Source organism: Saimiri boliviensis, chromosome 3 (genome assembly GCF_048565385.1).
Source record: "Saimiri boliviensis isolate mSaiBol1 chromosome 3, mSaiBol1.pri, whole genome shotgun sequence".
Taxonomy (NCBI): Eukaryota; Metazoa; Chordata; class Mammalia; order Primates; family Cebidae; genus Saimiri; species Saimiri boliviensis.
Window position 1 is genome coordinate 113,738,672 of NC_133451.1, and position 19,330 is coordinate 113,758,001.

Sequence of the window (19,330 nt, forward strand, 5' to 3'; positions counted from 1 at the left end):
CGGCCAAGATGGTGAAACCCCATCTCTACTAAAAAAAAATACAAAAATTAGCCGGCATGATGGCAGGAGCCTGTAATCTCAGCTACTTGGGAGGCTGAGGCAGAGAATTGCATGAACCTGGGAGGTGGAGGTTGCAGTGAGCCAAGATCGTGCCACCACACTCCAACCTGGGCAACAGAGTGAGAATCAATCTCAAAAAATAAAAAAGTGTTATTTTGGGAGCAATTTTATTGTAGATATGTACAACATATAAAACAAAGAAAGATGAGTAAAATTACTGTGGAACAGGACCTAAAGTTTTGTTAAGTTCAATTTTTTCATACTATAAAACTACTTTTCTCAAAAGCAGACTTAAGCAATAAAGTTATTTTCTTTGTAGAATTCACATTAGGGGTGTGTCTGTGTTCTTAAGAGCATTGCTCTTTCATTAAACTCTAGTTGATCTTTCTGTGTGTGTATGATTTTATATGTGTGTAACTAACATGATCAGAGCAGGTTTTATTCCTCCTGTGTCATTCTTAGTGTTGGGGCTCTGGAAAAAGACTAATTAATCCTGGCTCTTCTACTTACATTGGACAAATTACTTACTTTTCAATTTACTAATCTTTAAAATGAGGAAAATAATAATAACAACTTTTGAAGTTTTTATGAGGACCATGTGAGATAATGTATGTTATCATCCCTGAACTATACTCAGTCCTTCAAACAGTGACTTACTTTATCCCGAATAGATTAATAATTGACGAGGGAACCATCCTTCTGGAGCTGAAATCTTCCATAAGTCTAGCCTTCAACCATCATTCAAAAATATGTGCTGAGGGGTGCAGTAATGTTATTAGAGAAATAGATAAAGGAATCATAAAATGTGTTACAGGCCAGGTGTGGTGGCTCACGCCTGTAATCCCAGCACATTGGGAGGCCAAGGCAGGTGAACATGGGCACAGTGTCTGCAAGAAATCATTCACGTAGACCAGGCAAGTCAGGAGGAGGAGGGAAAATAGGATGAAGACCAGGTAATTGCAGTAGTCAAGACAACATAAAAAGAAAGACTTGTTTTTATGCTTTTCCCACTACTTATAATAAGGGCTTTAACCACGCAATATAAGAGAAAAGAGGGTCTCATCCATAAGTATAATCATGGTACTTTGTTAAAAGTCACATCCTTCAGAGACAAGTAATTGCAAAAGAAGGAAGTGAAGATGGCAGGGTAGTGACGATGCTTTATGTTAAAAATTTCAGGGCTTTCAGCATGAGCAATGCTTATGAAATAGCATAGGATGCTGACCTGTAAATGCCTAGCTTCCAGATAAAGCTCTTAATTTTTTTTTGATCTATTTATGTGGGATTTCTATCAAAGGCTACACAAATTGAGTCAGTTTCTATTCCATTTTGCAAAACGCATGCTTTAATTTCTGATAATAAATAGAACTAATACATATTTAAATGTTCATCCCAAAATGTACATAATTTTAGAAACATATCTAAAATATTAAACAAGATAGCCAGCAAAAATTTGTATACAGTGTTCCAACTATTAAAATATGTAGAAAATGCTACCTCAATTTGTAACTTTGATTTTATGACTCTTAGAAAACATAATCTAAAACTGAATTTTGATGTGTCACTGAATTTTTCAGCTGGAATTTCTTCCAGTAGATACTCTCACCCTCTTCATTTTGGGAATTTTGATTTCTTTCTTAAATGGGAATGTGTCAATTCTGAAAATAATTCAGCTACAGTTATTTGCAACTTCTTTGTAATAGGGAAATGATAAAACTGAAATATCTGTTTACTTAATGCAAAATATTTAACCCAGGGCAATATTTCTCAAACTTCCCTGTGAGTAAGAATGTTCTGGAAGACTTGTTTAAAATGCTAATTTATTGGTTCTATCTTTGGGGATTCTGATTCCCTACAGCTGAAATAGGGCCCAAGAATGTATATTTTCTTAAGAACCCTCAGGTGATTCTGACTACAGGGGGTCTAAAGGCAACAATTAGAAAATTATTGGTCCAGGGCGACCATAGATATTCATAGCCTGTTTGTCATCAAGATAATCCTTAAATTTCAATAAAGAACCTCTTCATTATCAACATTACTCCAAAACGTAGTAAAGGTTGATTTCTAGTAAGTTTGAAAATAAATATTACCTATGCCATGGCCTGATTTAAATCTTGTTTCCAAGTAACACTGTAAACTCTTGAGGCAAGATTCTAGTATTCAATGATCAATGTAAAGAGAGACTAAAGATAAATGCAGAACTCCATTAAGCCAGGACTCTGAGCTAGGAATCTCACATGCACCCTCTCTTCCTTCCAGCGTCCTCTTAGTTTATCTTCAGTTTAAGCTTGTTCTCCCTTCTTTTTCCCCTAACTCAGATTCTCTCACTGCCAATTTCCTCCCTCTTTATAGACTCTTAGCTTATAATCTTCTCATGGCCTACTTTTTTTCCCCCTCCTAGATATCTTATCCAAGGATAAAAGAGGGGAAGGTGAATCCTGGTCTTTCATGGATTTTGTGGATTAAAAGTGCTGGACTCAGAGTATAGGGCTAAGAAAGAAGTGTTAGGTAAACACAGAAAGAAGTTTGGATGCTTCTCTGCCAGGCCAAATTCTTCTTTCTCTCAGTCTGCTCTAGAAATGCCTGGCTTCTTATATTTTTCACTAACGCAAACAAAGCCAGAGTTTCATCTTCATCAGGTAAACTAAAAATCAGACCTTATGGCCCGTAGGAGCTTGCTGTATTTCAATATGACTCTTTTACTATTTCATGGCCTTATTCCACAACTCTCTTTTCTCAGAAATGCATCACACCACAGAGCAAACCAAGCTTTGCTGTCTTAAGCACCAAAAATTAACCAAAGTTATGGCAATAGAAATATCTTTTTTCTGTCTCACCTGAGAAGTTTGTACTCTAAGAGTAGTGGTATTTCTAGTGCCATCCTTAAGCAAAGAAAGAATTCCATGACCCATGAAGATGACTGCTTAGGCTTCCAGAAGTGGTAATTCATGTGACTGTAGCCTAATGTACTTCTGATATCAGGATTTATGGATGACCCAGGTTTAGTCTCTTAGAAAAATCAGCTATGAGTTGAATACAGACTTGAAGTGAAAGTAAAGAAGAAATAAAATATCAAAATCTTATGTTGCATTTTAAATTTCTAAAGTCTTAAGGAAGTTGTCTATGTCCATTTCAGATGGGTATAATGGTCCATGACAGGCTTTGAGAAAATAGTACATGAGCAGGAACTGCATCAAAAGTATGTTGTTAAGAGGGGTGGTGGTATTGATGATGTCAACATCTTTACTCTCCTGGGATTAATAGACAGAAATGTGACTTGTAGGTTCTCCCTACCAACACATATGTATGCAAAATGTGAAACTCACCTCTCTGCTTACCTATCTTTAGTTGATATTTCACAGACAAGAAGTTTTGTGAGACTGAACCCTAAATGATCTGTTAATGATTTGGGATTTGAAACAGTTCACTCTGAAAGCTGGTTCTTGTAATCAAGTTTGACATGAAAATAGTACTGTCATTAAATTCAAGGAAATACCACAGTTTAATGCTTAATCACATTAAATTTCAGATAATTTGTATGTCATGAAGCTGTATTTTGGAAACATCAGTTGGAACTTTACTACTGAGCAGACTATATATCTACATAGACTCTTAGGCTCAGAGCACTTCAGTATCAAGTTGTCGTTTTGGAAAGCTGGTGTGGGAAAAAAAAACCCTATTTATTAATTGCATTTAAATGTTTTAGGGAATATCTACATATAATTAAAGCGGCAATGATAACGAATAATAAGGCTACAATTACTTTCTTCTAGAACCAGTTTCTTTCTTTCAAGGGACAAATCCTTGCCCTGTCACCTGCCTCATGAATTTCCAGGAGTGTTCCTTGCCTCTGATTTGAAGCATGTTAATGTTGTTGTTTTTCAAGCAGTTCTGATTGTTTGTCCTACACATTTTTGTGTATAGATGTTGTCTGGGTGAATGGAAGGGTAGAGATTAAACTGAATTTCTTGCAGGGTCAGTTTACATAGTAAGTTCTGAAAGGGCTGAGTGGAAAATTTACATTTTCAAGCGAGATCATTGAAATTATGGTGAGTAAAACATATGATAAAGACATTAACATATACCTAATAGGTCACCCATACTTAGTACTAAAACTCCCGTTTTAGTACTTCTTAGTAATTCCATTTACTTGACACAAATGGTTTTGGCTGATTGCTCTAACCTATCACCATACCTTGAACAAAACAACTGATGTCACTCAATAAGGAGGTAGGATCCATTAAAGAGAAGCCCATTATAACAGCTTATACAATCTACAATGCAAATGAGAACACTGTTTCAACATAAAATGGAAAAGGCATTCTGAAAGAGGCTAAAGTATTTTCTAAATTTTTAAAAAAACACTAGTCTTGACTTCTAAGATTTCTTACATATTTTTCAAAGAAGTGTCAACTCAGAATTGTGGAATATGTCTTTGTCTTCCCACTGTAAGGATTCAAACTTCTCAAAATGCATAGAAAGATCTCCAGTAAGGATCCCCCCACCACACCAACACAACATTGTGTTAAACTTCATCCAATTGTCCAGCTAATTCTGATGCTTCTCCAATTTTACTGGATATGATGTTTTTATTGGGGTTCGTGGAAGCATGGCTAATGACATCAGCAAGCTTTGTAATTTCTCACTGCCACTTTTCTACACAGCTTACACTTTTGTCACTCAAACTGCACCAAATTGCTCCAACAATTAATCTTAAAGCGCAGGAGTAAGGGGACTTTTAAATAGACCCCTTCTTGGGATTTTGTGTTAAAAACAGAAAAGTTCCCATGAGTGAAGGGGTAAGTTAGCTTTTCCAGCCTCTGCCTCTCCCCAAGTCTCACTGTTCTCTACCACCCCCCAAAAGGAATGAATTACATTTCTCTTCTTGTCCTTTAAATGAATAGCATAGTTTGGGTGAAATTATCGGGCAATTGCATGCCTTTTATGCAGATAATGCTATTTGATGAAAGCAGTGTTTTGATCTGCTAAGGATAATACAGATCCAGGGTTGGATTCATTGGTGAGAGTAAAGCTGTCTTCTGTGATAACTTCATCTCAGCATGAGGTCAGACGGGGAAAACTGGGATGGGGGATTAAAAAATGACACAGTCGGAGCAGTATTCAGTTCCCTGCTGTGCTCCTGGCTGCACACTATAGCTTATGTTTCTGATCTGTTATGGTATTGTCTGCCTTTCTCTCTCGGAGCAGAAAGAGATTGCTTAAAACTTTTCTTTTTTCAGCTAGAGGGATTAGTTCTGTGCAGCTTTTTTAATTAAAGAAACTGTATCTTTTTCAAGGCAATTTAAAGCAGCAAGGGAAGAACCATCAACATCCATAACTTAGTACTATTATCTGTAACAAAGTAGTAAGCTTTAAATTTGATATTCAGAAATAGGGGAAAGGAGCTGTAGAATTCTGTTGTATTTTTAACCTTCGGTTGTTGCCCAAATCCCTAAATGAAGAATAGTAAATAAATTATTTTGTATAAGTCCTGAATGTTTCTATAAGTAATAACTTTCAGCGTCTTTGCTTCTTAGCTTAGCTGAGCTTGCTTAATTAAATCTTCATGATAGCGAAGTGCACTTGAAAATAGTGTAAGAGGAAATAGATTTGACTATATATCCTTTTCTTTACCCAGAGATCATTTTTAAACATTTCCATTCTACTGAAAGTGGTAACAGTAGACAATGTCTGCTTAATATGGACAATTTGCATTTAAACAGCGCAAAGTACAACATTATGGTACTTTATCATGACTAATCTTTGCATTTGTGATAAGTGGTCATCATCTTTATTAATCTGAGGGGAGCATGGCTCGAATCTACCCAAAGTGATGATGAATTTGTCAGGACCTATACATTTGAGTTGAATTTATAGCTCAATTTAACCCAGGTTAATGTCGAAAATCCTCAAATGTTTCAAATAAGGCCCATATGGTTATCACTTTACAAAGCACACAGGCTCTGCGCTTCAGTTGCAACATACACATCGCCAACTAAATTCCATGCCAGATCAATTAGAAACAGTCCTCCTGAGCAGACAGGAACAAACAGAGATTGTTTCCCCAATACCAGCTGAATCCTTGTCTTGAAGAAATGAAAAGCAGTCATCTTAGGCTCTATACTCCTTACCACTAAAAATCCAAATGAAATTTGAAAGACAATAGGGTTATATAAATAATGTCATATTTAATACAAAAACAGGAGTATCTACATGTTATAGGTGCTTGCTACAATTTGTTTCGAAATTTCAATAAACACAATATCCTACTGAAAAAGAAAAAACCAAAATTTGATCTCTTTGCCTTTTCTCATTGTTTTTGTTACGTTTCTGAGTAAAGTCAATCAAGGTCAAAAGCAGTTCGTTGTGATGACCAGAATTTTAAAACGATGTCCCCTGAAAAATTTGATGGTCAGAGAAATAGAAAAATGGACTTAAATACATTTTCAAGGTAAATTTTATTTATGACATATCCCTACTTTAAAAAGAAAGTTAGAAAGGCTAAAGACAATGAAAATATTTTTTCATGTACCCACTGATTCATTCAATAAATATTTATTGAGCAGCTCCTATATGCCAGCCCATGCACTAGGCTTGTGTGTCCAAAGAGGCATCAGGTCAAGCCTCTGCACTCCAAGAGCTCTCAGCTATTGGGAAAGGCCTATACAAAAGACAGTGCCAACCCTTTATTACATGCAGAAAACACAGTGGAAGCACTGCTAAGGGAGGAGAATACCACTAATCGGTGCTTTAAACACTGTGTGTTCCAGGGTCCCAGGATACAGGGTATTCCAGACTAAGGGGTCACCAAAGGGAGGAGAAAGAACAGGGTACTTCTGGGAAATAAAAAGATGTTCACTTTGTCTGATACTGATTTATAGTCACTTGATATCTATATTTTTAACCTGCATTTACAAGTTAACATATAAGCTGTACCCTGAAGTATCTAAAGGGTGTTACTAAAAAATTGTCCTGTAGTGTCACTATTTTATCATAAACGTTGCCAACACCTAATGTCTACTCTGAATACACTATATACACTACTCACTGAAAACTTGTTTATAGAAAATATGTCAGATTTTAAAAGTTACTCCATGATAACTCTTAATTATAAAGATTCCAACTTTCAGTGTGGAATAATATAGCAAGTTTGAAACATTCACAGAGCTAACCAAAACAGAGTTCCACATGTTAAAAGACTGGTGTTCAAAATCCTTTGTGAAACCTGGGGTCTTTCACTAAGCTCTAGTCAAAGCAAGGAACCCTTGTGTGGTGCTACACATATGCATTTTCACTAAAGGTCGGAGCTACGCATAGGCCAGGTTTATACCATGGAATACAAGTGAATGGACTGCAGAAGCACAGTCCCAGTTAAAGGTTGCTTCGTCTCATCACCAGTCCACCCAGTGGCTCCAAAATGCATACACATTGAGAGAGGTTTATCTTGCTTTAATTAAAATCATGAAAGCGTATTTTCCACTACAGTCATTTAATTTTATGACTTTGTCAGTGATCAAATTAAAAATATTTGTTTTACAGTTCCCTCAGTCTAATAGCCAAGGGATAAGTTATTTTTTATTATTATTATTATTATTATTATTATTATTATTTGCCAGTGGGGCGAGGGCAGGGGGAAACTCCACCCAATAAAAACTTTAAGGCTACCTGAGAGATTTCCATGAAAAATGTAAGTTTTAGTGTTATTCACTGTTGCAGATCAATCACTTGCTACCTGTGAAGCCATCTGTGTAAGGGAAACACCTCAGGTGCCTCGAAGTGGGGTTTTGCTCGGTGGCTCCAGCCTTCAGCCTCTGTTTGGAAGTCGCCCATCACTTTTTTGCTGTTCTCAGTTGAGACATAACCTCCTTTGGGGCATATGTGGGTTACTGGCTTTCCTGGTCTTCAAGGGGTGAGCTGGAAGGTCTAGGTACTTGAGATTTCTCTTCCCTGGTCATTTCTACCCCATTCCTCATCGTTCCTAGGGTCTCCTGAGTGGGAGAGGTTCCAGCCCGGGCAGCCACTGGGTTTGAACCCAGCAGGCAGGCCGCTCATGCCTCAGTGTGCTAGAGCGGATGTAATCAAGTCCAAGGAATAGGTAAACTCGAGTGATGTCCACAAGTCTCCTAGGAGAGCCTAATACCTGCCTGACCCGGTGCTCCCTTTCTGCATGCCTGTAAGCCTCGCGTGTCAAAGGAGGAAGTGGCTGCGGAGACTGTCGGTCCGCACGGGAGAGAGGCACAAACAGCTGCTACCCGGCCCCTTCAGGTCCAAGCTGGCTCTTTAGGACAGGAGGAGAAAATGGACAGCCCCCAAAGGGGAGAAACGGAAGGCGCCTGTGATGCTGACTAAAATGAACAGGTGTCACCTTTAGGTGGGCAGCGACACTCTGCTGAGACTTGGCCCACCCGGAGGCGGAGCAGCAGGGCAGGGTGCTGGTGGCCCTGGCTCCTCTTCCCCAAATGGAATCCGGAGGTTCGGCCCATTCTCTTCCTCACGAGCACTTTTTAGAGGTTTGCAAAGGCCACAGGCACACGTTCCTAGCAGTAGCGCCAGGTGCTGCGAGAGGAGCTGGACCACATTTTCCTTTCGGAGGGCTGCGCATCTGTGTGACAAGAGGGGCCCACGGGAGGGCGATGCCGCCAGCTCGGTCCCATTATCCCGGGCACGACCGGCTGCGCTCATACCGCAAAGTCACCAGCCGCGCCGGGCAGTTTGCTGAGAGCGGCCAGAGGCTTGCAAAACAGACAGCGATGCCTCGCATTTCTTTTCCCGCTCCAGTTTTTATTGCTGCGGAGGGCACGGCGTGAGCTGCCCGCCATCCCCGCCCTCTCTTGACAACAGCTCAGTGAGGCAAAAAGCATGATGGTCACGTAGCGAGCTGCCTCTCTGCTTTCCAGGGATTCATTTGAAGGAGGAAGCCTGTGGTACAGTTTGGCACAGCACATCAGCTTTTCCTCAAATGATGGAACTTCTTTGTATGAGAGACGAGAGAGCGAGGGACCCAAAATTTAACACACATAAGCTGCCTGCATTACAGGCGCAGGCAGACGTAGAGGAAGACACCTGCGTGCTTTGTCCAGCGGCGACACCTGCACAGTGTGCGCAGGGCAGTATTAATGAGTTCTAGAGTATTTTTTTTTTTTTTATTGCAACCACAGTGTGAATGTTCACTATTGCATACTGAAAAACTTTGAATGTCATGTAAGAAGGAACTGGGTTGGAGACAGGAGCCAAGATTTATTACCATTTCTGTTTTATGAGTTCTATTGTTTCCTACCTTTATTACCAGCATTAGCTATAATGAGGATTCTAGGGAAAAAAAAGAGCTGTAAAGAAGCATCCCTTAACTCCCACAATGTAGCGCTTCAGTTCTGGCCTCTTTAGGATTGGGGCAAGGTCTCGTCTCTTTATTGTGTATTCCTAGATAGTAAGAGGCTGTCTCACTTACTTATAAAAGTTTTACAGATCTAATACTTTCGTGTGTGTGTGTGTGTGTGTGTGTGTGAGAACTGGGCCACAGAAGTGCTTTATGAAAGAGTTTCCTTACGATCATTTCCGGATTCAAATTTCAAGTACTTTGCATGATCGTCTTGTAATATCTGGGACACACTTTCATAATGGACAATTTTTTAAAATAATGAGAATGGCTAGAATGAGTGGGGAGATATCATTCATCTGCCCCCACGATCTTATCTTTCTCAAGTGTGAAATTCAGTGGCAGAAGGAGATGGATCTACCCCAAGGCGACTCTAGATTCTTTTGCAAAGATGTGCACGTCCTGCTTTCTGTCAGCAGCGCCCTGAGAGCCGGGTCGGGTTCGCTTACTACCAAGACTTCCCCAATCCCTGCGCTGCGCTCCAGCACTTAGCAACTTAGAGAACTCGGGTTGTGGGTCTGGGCACCCTAGTTCGAGTTCAGGGATTCTCCTCGTCACGTCTACCCCAAACTTTGGAGAAACTATCATAAAAGGTTCAGGCTTTCCTAGGAAGCATCGTCCTTGTTCTCCCAGTGATCCATCTGTTTCTGGTTTTGCATGGTAGTTACAAAGGCAATTGGATTTCCTAACGGCCGAGTCAAGTTAGGTACAGGTGAGCGGAATCCGCTCTGAAGCTGAAAGTGATGGGGGCGCGAGGATGCTAGCAGCGCACGTCTCCGCCAGGCTTCCGAGGACAGGTCGGCGGCGGCGGCGGCAGCCCGGGCAGGCCTGGTCGTGGGCTCCCAGCCCTCCATGGGTGGGCGGCGAGTCCCAGAGGAGGGCGGGGAGACCCTCGGGCGCCCACGAGGAGCTGCACGCACTCGGCCGGCCCCCGCAAGCGCGCACGCCCCACCCCAGCTGCCGCCTGGTCCCGGATCTGAAAGGTGCCTGAAGGATCCCGCGGACCGCCCGGGCCAGAGAGCGGTTCGGCTCAGGGCTCAGGTCGCCGGTTCGGAGCTACAAAACTCTGGAACTTCCAGCAGTTTCGGAAGCCCTGGGGGAGGGCTTTCTTGCAGCCCAGGGGGCGGAGGCTGGGAAGCCGAGAACCCGCGCTGCGGTGGGAACTTCAGTGAGTAGAAAGTGGCAGTGTCTTGGGAAGAAGCGGCAAACTTTTTTCCCTCCCATAGCCAACAAAATCGAGGCAGAGACAAGTGTTTGCCTGCTATTCGGAGGGGAGAATGGAGAGGAAGGGAGAGTAGTAAATGTGGGGAGTGGAGTCTTCGGGGGGACCTAGCGTCCGCCCCTGGCCAGGTGCTGCTGGGGGGAGGTCTAGATGCTTGAACCCGGGGGCAGACAGTTGTTCCGCGACAGTGCTGAGCTAGGGCTGCTGAGGAAGTCTGAATGTTTACTCCTTCCCTTCCCCGTCCGAAGGTCATTTGCGCTTTTCGGTCTCGGACGAGAGGACACTATGGAAGGGAAGGAAGGCGCGGGTCATTTTCAGAGGCTCTGCAAAGGACGGGCCGCCTACCGGGGGTGGAAATCCTTAATTACACCCTTCTGCCTCGGAATCCGTCTTCCCGGCAGTGTCTTGCACTCCCACCTCCTCGGGTGACTCAGCTGACCTGAAATGCCCACCCTACGGAAGATCAAGAAAAGTAGTTTTCTAAGAAGGTTAGAGGTTTGATTACACAGAGAAGTGTTTCCACTTAAGTCCGAAGCAATTACCCACCCCCTCCTCCAGGGCCTCGCCTCCCCTCCACCGGCAGCAAAGGACAGACCCCCACGCACGTACCCCCGCACTTTGTTGGTGCGTGTGAATTTCAACTGGCGCAGTAAGTTCATTAGTGTTTGCAATCAGCGGCGGGCAGACCCCTCATCAGAGCCGAAAGCCGGCGAGAGCCATTCATCAGCGTGAAGTGTTATTCACGGATGACCCCTAAATCGCGGCGAGAGTAGTAGAGGCACTGATTGGTCACAGCATGGGAGCCTCGGTGCTTTCCCGAACCCGACGCGGCCGGGAGGAGGGAAGGAGGGAGGGGCGGCGAACGTGGTTCAGTCCGGCAAATCCCATTTGACAGAAAAAGGCAGTAAACGGGGAATCTCTTTTTTTGAACAAAAAAGAAGAAATAAAGTACCTGTCATCTTGACAAGTGGCGGAGCGGAGGAGTCAAGGATTATAAATGATCACAGCCAGGTCCAGCTCGCCCCGCGATTGGGCTCTCCCGCGATCCGCACCGGGGGAAGCGCATGGTAGGCTCCTCTTCTCGCCTCGCCTCTCTCCCTCGCACACTCCAGCACACACACACACACGGACACGTGTACGCGCCCGGGCTCGGGCACACTCGGCCCGGCGCGTCCCCCGCCCGCCGCGCAGTTACGGTCCTGGATGCCGCTCCCCGGCCCGGCGCCCCGCGGGCCTCCTCACCCGGCCCTGCACGCCTTCCTCCTCCTCCCTCGCCTCCCCCGTCCTCCCGCTCGCGGGCCGAGCCCCGAAAACTCCGGCCCGGCCTGGTCCGCCGCCTCGGAGGAGGCTGGAGGGGCCGGGGGGCGCGGAGAGGGGGAGAGCGGGGGAGAGAAAGAAAGTGAACTCATTGGCGCGCCGGCGCCCTCCCCTCCCGCGTCCCGGGGCCGCGCGGCCGGGGGCGGGCAGGGAAGGAAGTTGTAACACTCGCGCCCCCTCCCCGCCCCCGCCCCCGCCCCGCCGGCGCCCGCTCCCGGCTCCCTCGGCGGGGCCCCCTCTCCCGCGCCCGGCTCCTTTGAATTTGGCCCGGCGCGGTGAGCGCGCGGCTCGGGCGGACGCGGCGGCTGCGGCCGGGGAGCGAGCCGGCAGCGCGGGCGAGCCGAGCGCGGTAAGTGCGGCGCCGCCGCCGGCGCGCCCTCCTTCCTTTCTGGGGTCCTAGTGCCGGGCCGCGGCGACGGGAGCGGGCGAGCGGGCGGGCGGGCGGGAGCCGGGACGGAGCGTGGCTGCGAGTGGCCCCGGGAGGCGGCGGCGCGGGGGCATCTCCCCGGCGTGCGGGCTCTCTGCGGTCCGGCCTCCCGGTGCCCGCCCCGCCCTCGCGCCTGCCACCTCCGGCCGCCGGCTCAGGTGGGAACTTGGCAGGCGCCTCTCGCCCGGGGAGCCAGGCGCCGCGCCCCCATTCCGGGGGTCCCCGGGGTCCCCGAGGAAGGCAGCCGGGAGGCTGCGCGCCCGGTGGGGGCGGGGAGGGGAGCCCGCCTGGCCCTCTTCGGCCCCCGCTGTGTAGCGGGGCCCCGCGTCGTCTGCGGGGGCGTCTTGACAGGCTCCTGGGGGGCTTCCAGCGAGCGGAAAGCCCCGGGGTGTCACCAATTTCCGGGACAGGCCGAGGAGAGGAGGCTTCTGCGGCGGCCGGGGAGCCAAGTTGGAAAGGAGTGAGGGAGGGAGAGTGAGGGGCGAGGGGTAGCGTGGGGAGTGGTGGATCACGGCTGAAACTTGATCGGAAAACTCTGGATGGGCATCTGAGCCTGCAACTGAGATTCTAAGTGTGTCTCGTGTTTTACAACCGATTACAAAGAGCTTCACATATTTTAGGTGAGGCGGGTTATGTCTGATTGATCTCAGCTGAGCATCTTACTATGCAGTTTGGATTCCCTTCTTACTGCCTCACCTTGAAGGTAGCTGGAGTGGTAACTTATTAATTTTTATTGTGGAGAGAGGGTAACAAGTACTTGTACCGTGTAATAACATCACATACATGTGTTTTCCGAAGTCATTATAATTTGGAGGTAGAAAAAAGTTTCCAGGTACGTGTGAGGAGGTGCAATGGAAATGAAAGGCTGGGAGCTGTCCTAGGCTTTTTACAGGGCCCCAGCCGGCTGGGATGCCTGAGAACAGGACTGTCTCTTCATCATGCTCTATTTCTTATCTTCTGACAATGTATTTTGTCAAACATTTGTAGACTCTAGCAGAATCCACTGGGTGGTCTTTTCACTAGAAATAGAAATACGTAGAGGCATTACCTTTCCCTTCTCTTGTCAAAAGAAAAAAGGTGGCTATGGCATCTCTGGAAAGCTTGGAAGAGAATCCCAAAAGGTGGTATTGCAACTGAACAGAACTTGGTGATCTGATTCCCTTAGTGAATCTGTTTAAAATATGATGCATATCCCTTTGTCCCCATTGCCTACTTGAAGAAGTATTTGTAGTCTTTATGGTATTAATATATTGGGAACAGACTTTAGAATTAAGAGCAACTATGTAATTATACATCATTATTTTAATATTTCAATTAAAAACGATTTTATGAATTCAACAGTCTTTGTGCATTTCTTAATGCACTTTTAATTATCTAAAACTTCGAGCATGTATATAAAATTCTTGTATGATTCCTAAAAGTTTCGATTTGTAATTCTAAATGCAAAGCAAATATTTAATTCTTGATCTAAGAGAGGTTAGTTCAGTAATAAGACTTGCTAATCCCACCATAAAATGTCATGGCATTCACAAATTATTCCTAAATTTTCGAAGATAGGAGTTTATAATGCGTTTAGTTATTCTTTTGTGTATTTCAGGATTGTCTGTATCTCTTCCTGTTGCATTGCGCTTAACAATCTTGCTCTTCTTTTTTCTTACATGAATTTTATTATCCCTCTTAATCAAATATTTTTTCTAATAGTAAACAAATATATCATGTTAAATAACTTAAAAAAGAATATATATTTAGAAAAAGTACTTCAAATCAAATACATATTTTATATGCATTGCGCAGTTTTTATGAAAAATGCAGTTATATTAATCACCATGTTAGCGTTTATATATTTGCAAGACTGTATGAATCTCCTGTGCCAGTAGCTTTAAGTTAGTAACCTATGCCATCCTAATGGGGATTACTTGATTATTGGAAATAAAGCTGATAGGTTTATAGAATTGTTACTAGTTATTCCTCCAAATGCAATTATTTTGCATGGTTGTGTTTATTTTCTAGAAAGACATGTTTTAGGTAAATTATTGAGGCTTTTCTTACTATGATCCTGTAGGCGTGTCCTCAGTCTTTTGGTTAGGAAAGGGAACCTGCTTCATTAGGGGGAAGACAAAGAAAGATAAGGATGCTTATCTCTGAAAAGAAGAAAGCTCCTAAAGAATGAAAAGTTTTAAACTTATTCAGAAAGGAAACCTAGCTAAACAATAATGATCCAGTTAGTAAGTTCAAGCTACTCTTTCTTAGCTTTGCTCCTGAAAGCCAAGAGTAATTATTCTCTTTGTAAAGAGTCAAGCAAATAAGAAAGCAGGAAGAAGTGCATGGCTATCATTGTGAGTAGAATGACCTGTCAGAAATACTGAATCACTATTAGTCTGGATGTACAAAAATGATGTTTTTGCAATAGCTGTGAATGTATGTTTGTAAATGCTGAAGTTTATCCTACCTATAGGGATACTAAGTTCAGAGCATGGTCATAGTCTGATGTAAAAGGCCAACAAAGCCAAGTTTATTAGTTTATTAATATTGATTATTTAAATAAATGCATGTGCCTCCTTTTTTTAAACTTTATTTTACCCTTTAAAATTTTGATTTCTAGATAGTGGTTGAGTATCATCCAAGTTTTATATTTATTTGAGTCAGTGAATTCAGCAGCTGTAATGAATTGTCTGCCCTTTTCTTGAAGCTGTGTTGTGAAAACCTGTTAAGCTTGTTGAATTACACATTGCTTATCTACCGGTGTTTCGTTTGATAGTCGAATGTCCATTTTGACTTTGAGGACACACTTTCTTTACTTAGGTTGAGAGTATGAGCAAAGAATACAATAATTTGCTACCAAACTTTTACTCTGGTTCATAGCCAATTATAGATTCTTTTGAATTTTCAGTTGAAGTCAGTGTTGTGTTCATAGTTGCCTTATAAAGTGAAATGGTAGCCCGTGGAAAAATCGAACACATTCATTTGGAGTAAAAAAGTCTGTTGAAAAGATAACACAATAATACGTGATTTAAAAGTTTCAACAACTAAGTTTTAAAAATTATTTTCTGTACGCTTCTTTTAGAATACATTTAAAAACTCATTTTTGGAGATATCAGCTGTTTTAACAGACCTATGGAAATTTTGTGCTAAAAAAAAAAAGAAAGAAACCACCTTTTTAGGCTGAAAATTGATTAATTGTTGTGTCTTATAAAACCTGATTTATTTTATACTTTTTTATACCAAGCATTACCATTATGAAGCTCTCCTTCTAATTGAGATTAATGTTTGTGAGCAAAGAAGTGGTTTGGAGGGCTGCATTCATTTTGAGTGCTATTGTAATCAATTTTAGATACAGTGTTCTACAATGGATCAGTTTGCATCCAACCCTGCCTTATTATGTAGAATTAACTTGTTCATGATTGATAGTAATACTTCTGCATCTTGAAAAGTCATTTGTTTCCAAACAAGTGTGATGGCTTGTTTGAGTTTCAAAAGATTGCTTCTCATAATTAAAACATCCTATTGGGGACCTAATATGAACTTTTTCTTAAGAATTGTATAAAACATGAGGAAACAATTCTTTCACATATATTGAACAAAAACAGCCTATTTTCCCAAAGTGCAGTATGCCTCAAGGCGTATTTTCTTGCTCATCAAAGGATTTTCTGGCCTTTCGAGTCATTAATAGTAATCGTGATCCATCTAACTTATTTCCTTTTCTGTTTGTATCAACATTCTAGTTCAGTTTTTCAGATATTTCTTAGAATTATGGATGGACCTCTTGTGCATATGTTATAACTTTATTTCATAAGATAGTAGGTATAATCCTGACAATGAAAGATAATGCATGTGGAGGTAATTCCTTAATGGAAATGTGGAGAGATAGTGAATGTTATCGTCCCCACTGTGATATTTGCATTTGTTTCTTATTTGTACCTGGTCAGCTTTGGTTTTATCAGCTTTTAATTCTCTTCTGAAAGACCACGTTAAGATTTTCTTGGGCTTTGGTTCATATTGCATTGTGATAGATGTAGTCCCAATCAAATAAAAGATTAAGAGTGCAGAATATAAGATTAATGTAGATTAGCATTCTAATATATTCATAGCATATATGATTTCTAAAGAAAGCTGTAACTGCTTTCTAGTGCATGTAAAGTTCTCACAATAGCATTACTCTTTACTTTCAGGAGGAAAAAAAAAACTTGATAAGAAGTATGTATCTATTTTATTCTCTATAATGGTAGATTCTTAGCATTGGATTGGTGTTTGTCCTGCATAACACATTCATTTAAAACAGTTTTAAATGGTAAAAATAATGCACTTAAACTACCATTTTCAAAATATTATTTTACACAACCATTAGAGTATAAACTATCAAAATGCAGAAACATGCTCTGAGATACATAGGTGTTTCGTATACTGAAACTACAATAGGATTCATTCTTTTGAAGGAATTGTGATAAAATTTTCTGTAGTTTTGATTAAATAACGCAGGTGGTTGCCTAGTTAGAACAACTACTTGGAATTCACTAAAGATAGTGATCTACTCAAACCCATGTCTTTCTGTTTTAAATTAGTCACTGTGCAAATTAATGTTAGCATCATAGAATGAACTCATAAGTCATATGAGTAAATGATTGAAACCATATCATGTAATAATAATAATAATAATGAGATTTTACTTGGAATCTTAGAAGAGCTAGGATCGGGTAGCACTGACTTTTCAAACAAGTTTGTGATAGGTGGCAGTCTTAACTGAGTTCCTAGACTGCCTTCAGAAAGTAGGTAATTCTTATATGTTTAGTAGCATGTGTGGAGTGAAATGTAGCATAACACTAAACTATGCTTATATTCTTTTTTATGACTTTAGGAGTTAATCATTACTTATGGAGATGTGGCATTTATTACTATTATTATTTACTATTTGACTCGCTTTTATAGTTCCGTAGTTTATACTAGAGCATGCAAAAACAGTGATACCTTTTGAAAATACTGTTTTGGGGAAAACGTAGTGGCTGTATTCACAGTTGCATTTAATGATATAAAATTGTATCATTTATATAATTATGTAAAAGTCATTGTGGGATGCTGCTTGTTGATAGTTTATTCTCAAATATTGCGGAATAGTTTTTACTTCTGTTAGAGCAGTTGGGGAGAGGCGGGGTTAATGTGATTTGGTTGCCCTGGGATGGGGTCATATTATTTAATAATAACCAGCTATTTTATAGCTGGGTTTACTAGGTCTGTGCCTCAGAAACAAAGGGAGATAAGGGAAAGGGGAAGAGAGGAAGGAAGGTAAAGAAGAAGGGAGGGGAGGAAGAGAGAAAGGAGAAAAAAGGAAAATGAGTATCTTTTATAATGAGTGATGGTCCTTTGAGCATTTTCCATGTGTAGCAGAGTGTGTGACAGGAAAAGCAGACTAAAGGGCAAATTTTGTCATTTAATTTAATTAGGTAAGTACAGAAGAAAATTAACTTGTACATTTTTTTCACTTTTAAATATATGCATTTCCAATCCTTGCAGGAGAATTAGAATATCTGTTCTTAACATTAATCCAAGACATTCCACATATTGTACCTAGTTGCTTCTATTGATGGAGAAAAGAAAATGTACTAACAGCTCTATTTTATAGGTATGCTTTCTTTGTTTATGAGACTGAACACCAAGTTATATTTTTTAATATAGAAACTTAAAAAAAAAAACCCCATACAACTCTGATTATTTAAAAAGACCTTTTAGGAGGTAACTTATAAAGGCTACTTACCTTTAAAGATACAGCTTCAATATATTTTAGTCATTCTTTCCTTTATTTAATCACTAGTACTATTTGCTAGAATTCTTATACTAATTCCCTTTCAGGTTGCCACTACTTAGAAAGAATGAACAGCTTGGTAATGACTGTCTTCCTTCAGTCTGATTCCGTAGCACCTCTGAATGTAGTGGCTGTATATGAGAATAGCAGAACACTTCTGAATAGGAGGATGACGTGGATTTGTGGTCCTCTGTTCCTTCCCCCAGAAAGAAAGCTACCTTTTTATTAGAATGGATTATTTCCTCTTGAGTTAAGTAATGCTCAACTAGTATTTTGTGGCTAGAATTGCTGACCACCCCCCGCCCCCACATGAGGAGGTGTCTTTTTGGTAACAGGGGCGGTTCCAAAGAAGAAGTCCTCACTCGAGTGACTCCAGCGTCCTATCGTGTCCAGCATGTGCCTTCTATGCTGGGATGGTATTTTAGGAGAGTTTGTTCTTGGACTACATACTAGAAGGTACGTTATTCAGGCAGTGAAAAGACAGGATTGAATAATTATAATATATTTTACAGTGAGAAATGTGTGAAGTATGTTAATGGTTTGCATGAAGCATGTGCAAATATGTGAATATGAGATTATGTTTATTTTGGTAAATAGAAAGTCAGCTATTGAAAAGTAAACTGATTGTTTATTTTCAGTCTACCTAATGTTCTTTTTAAAGAGTAGCATCTATTCTAATACTTTTTATCACAGAATTTGGAATTTGTTAACATGTAGGTAGAACAAAAATGGCAAGGGACTGATTCTTTTAAATAGCTCTTAAGAAAACTGGCATAGGGCTTGCCATTTGAAGTAATTATGAAAACTAGGAGAAGACAGCTGTAAATTTTATTTCTTTCAGAATTTATAATAACTTCCAGCTAAAGAAAGCTGTCAGTCCTGTAGTTCTTGAAGAAGAACAAATATATGACTTTGTTTCTTTTAGGAGAAAAAAAAATAGCATCCAGAACAGTGTTATTACATTTTTCTATATTTATAAGCAAAAATGAAATGAATATTTAAAATTGTAAAATATTTTTACTTAAATTTTGTTTAATGATAAGAATAGTTAAGTGTAAATTAAAATACTGCAAAGAATAAAAACTAATCTAGTAATTTAAACACATACTATAGATGAGTGATGATCTATAGTAT

General features: G+C 41.3%; 1 protein-coding gene, 1 long non-coding RNA gene and 1 pseudogene across 17 annotated transcripts in view; 1 reads left to right on the forward strand and 2 right to left on the reverse strand.

Annotated features, from left to right (window-relative positions):
* TENM3 (teneurin transmembrane protein 3) overlaps window positions 1-19,330 on the forward strand; it is a 2,726,163-nt gene that overhangs the window by 2,055,114 nt on the left and 651,719 nt on the right. Inside the window, exon 1 of one of the 16 annotated variants that reach the window (XM_074396663.1) lies at window positions 11,635-11,725. The exons of 14 other annotated variants lie outside the window; for them this stretch is intronic. The gene's annotated coding sequence lies outside the window, so the exon portion shown is untranslated. Of the gene's footprint in view, window positions 1-11,634; window positions 11,726-12,280; window positions 12,325-19,330 lie in introns of those variants that run through there. One more of the 16 variants, XM_074396662.1, reaches the window with a different exon arrangement.
* Window positions 9,307-10,911, reverse strand: LOC141583848 (uncharacterized; annotated as a pseudogene).
* On the reverse strand, window positions 10,972-11,672 carry LOC141584038 (uncharacterized). Its single transcript, XR_012516929.1, has 3 exons — window positions 11,611-11,672; window positions 11,268-11,411; window positions 10,972-11,111 (listed from the first exon to the last, which is right to left on the reverse strand). It is a non-coding gene; the product is annotated as an uncharacterized LOC141584038 (long non-coding RNA).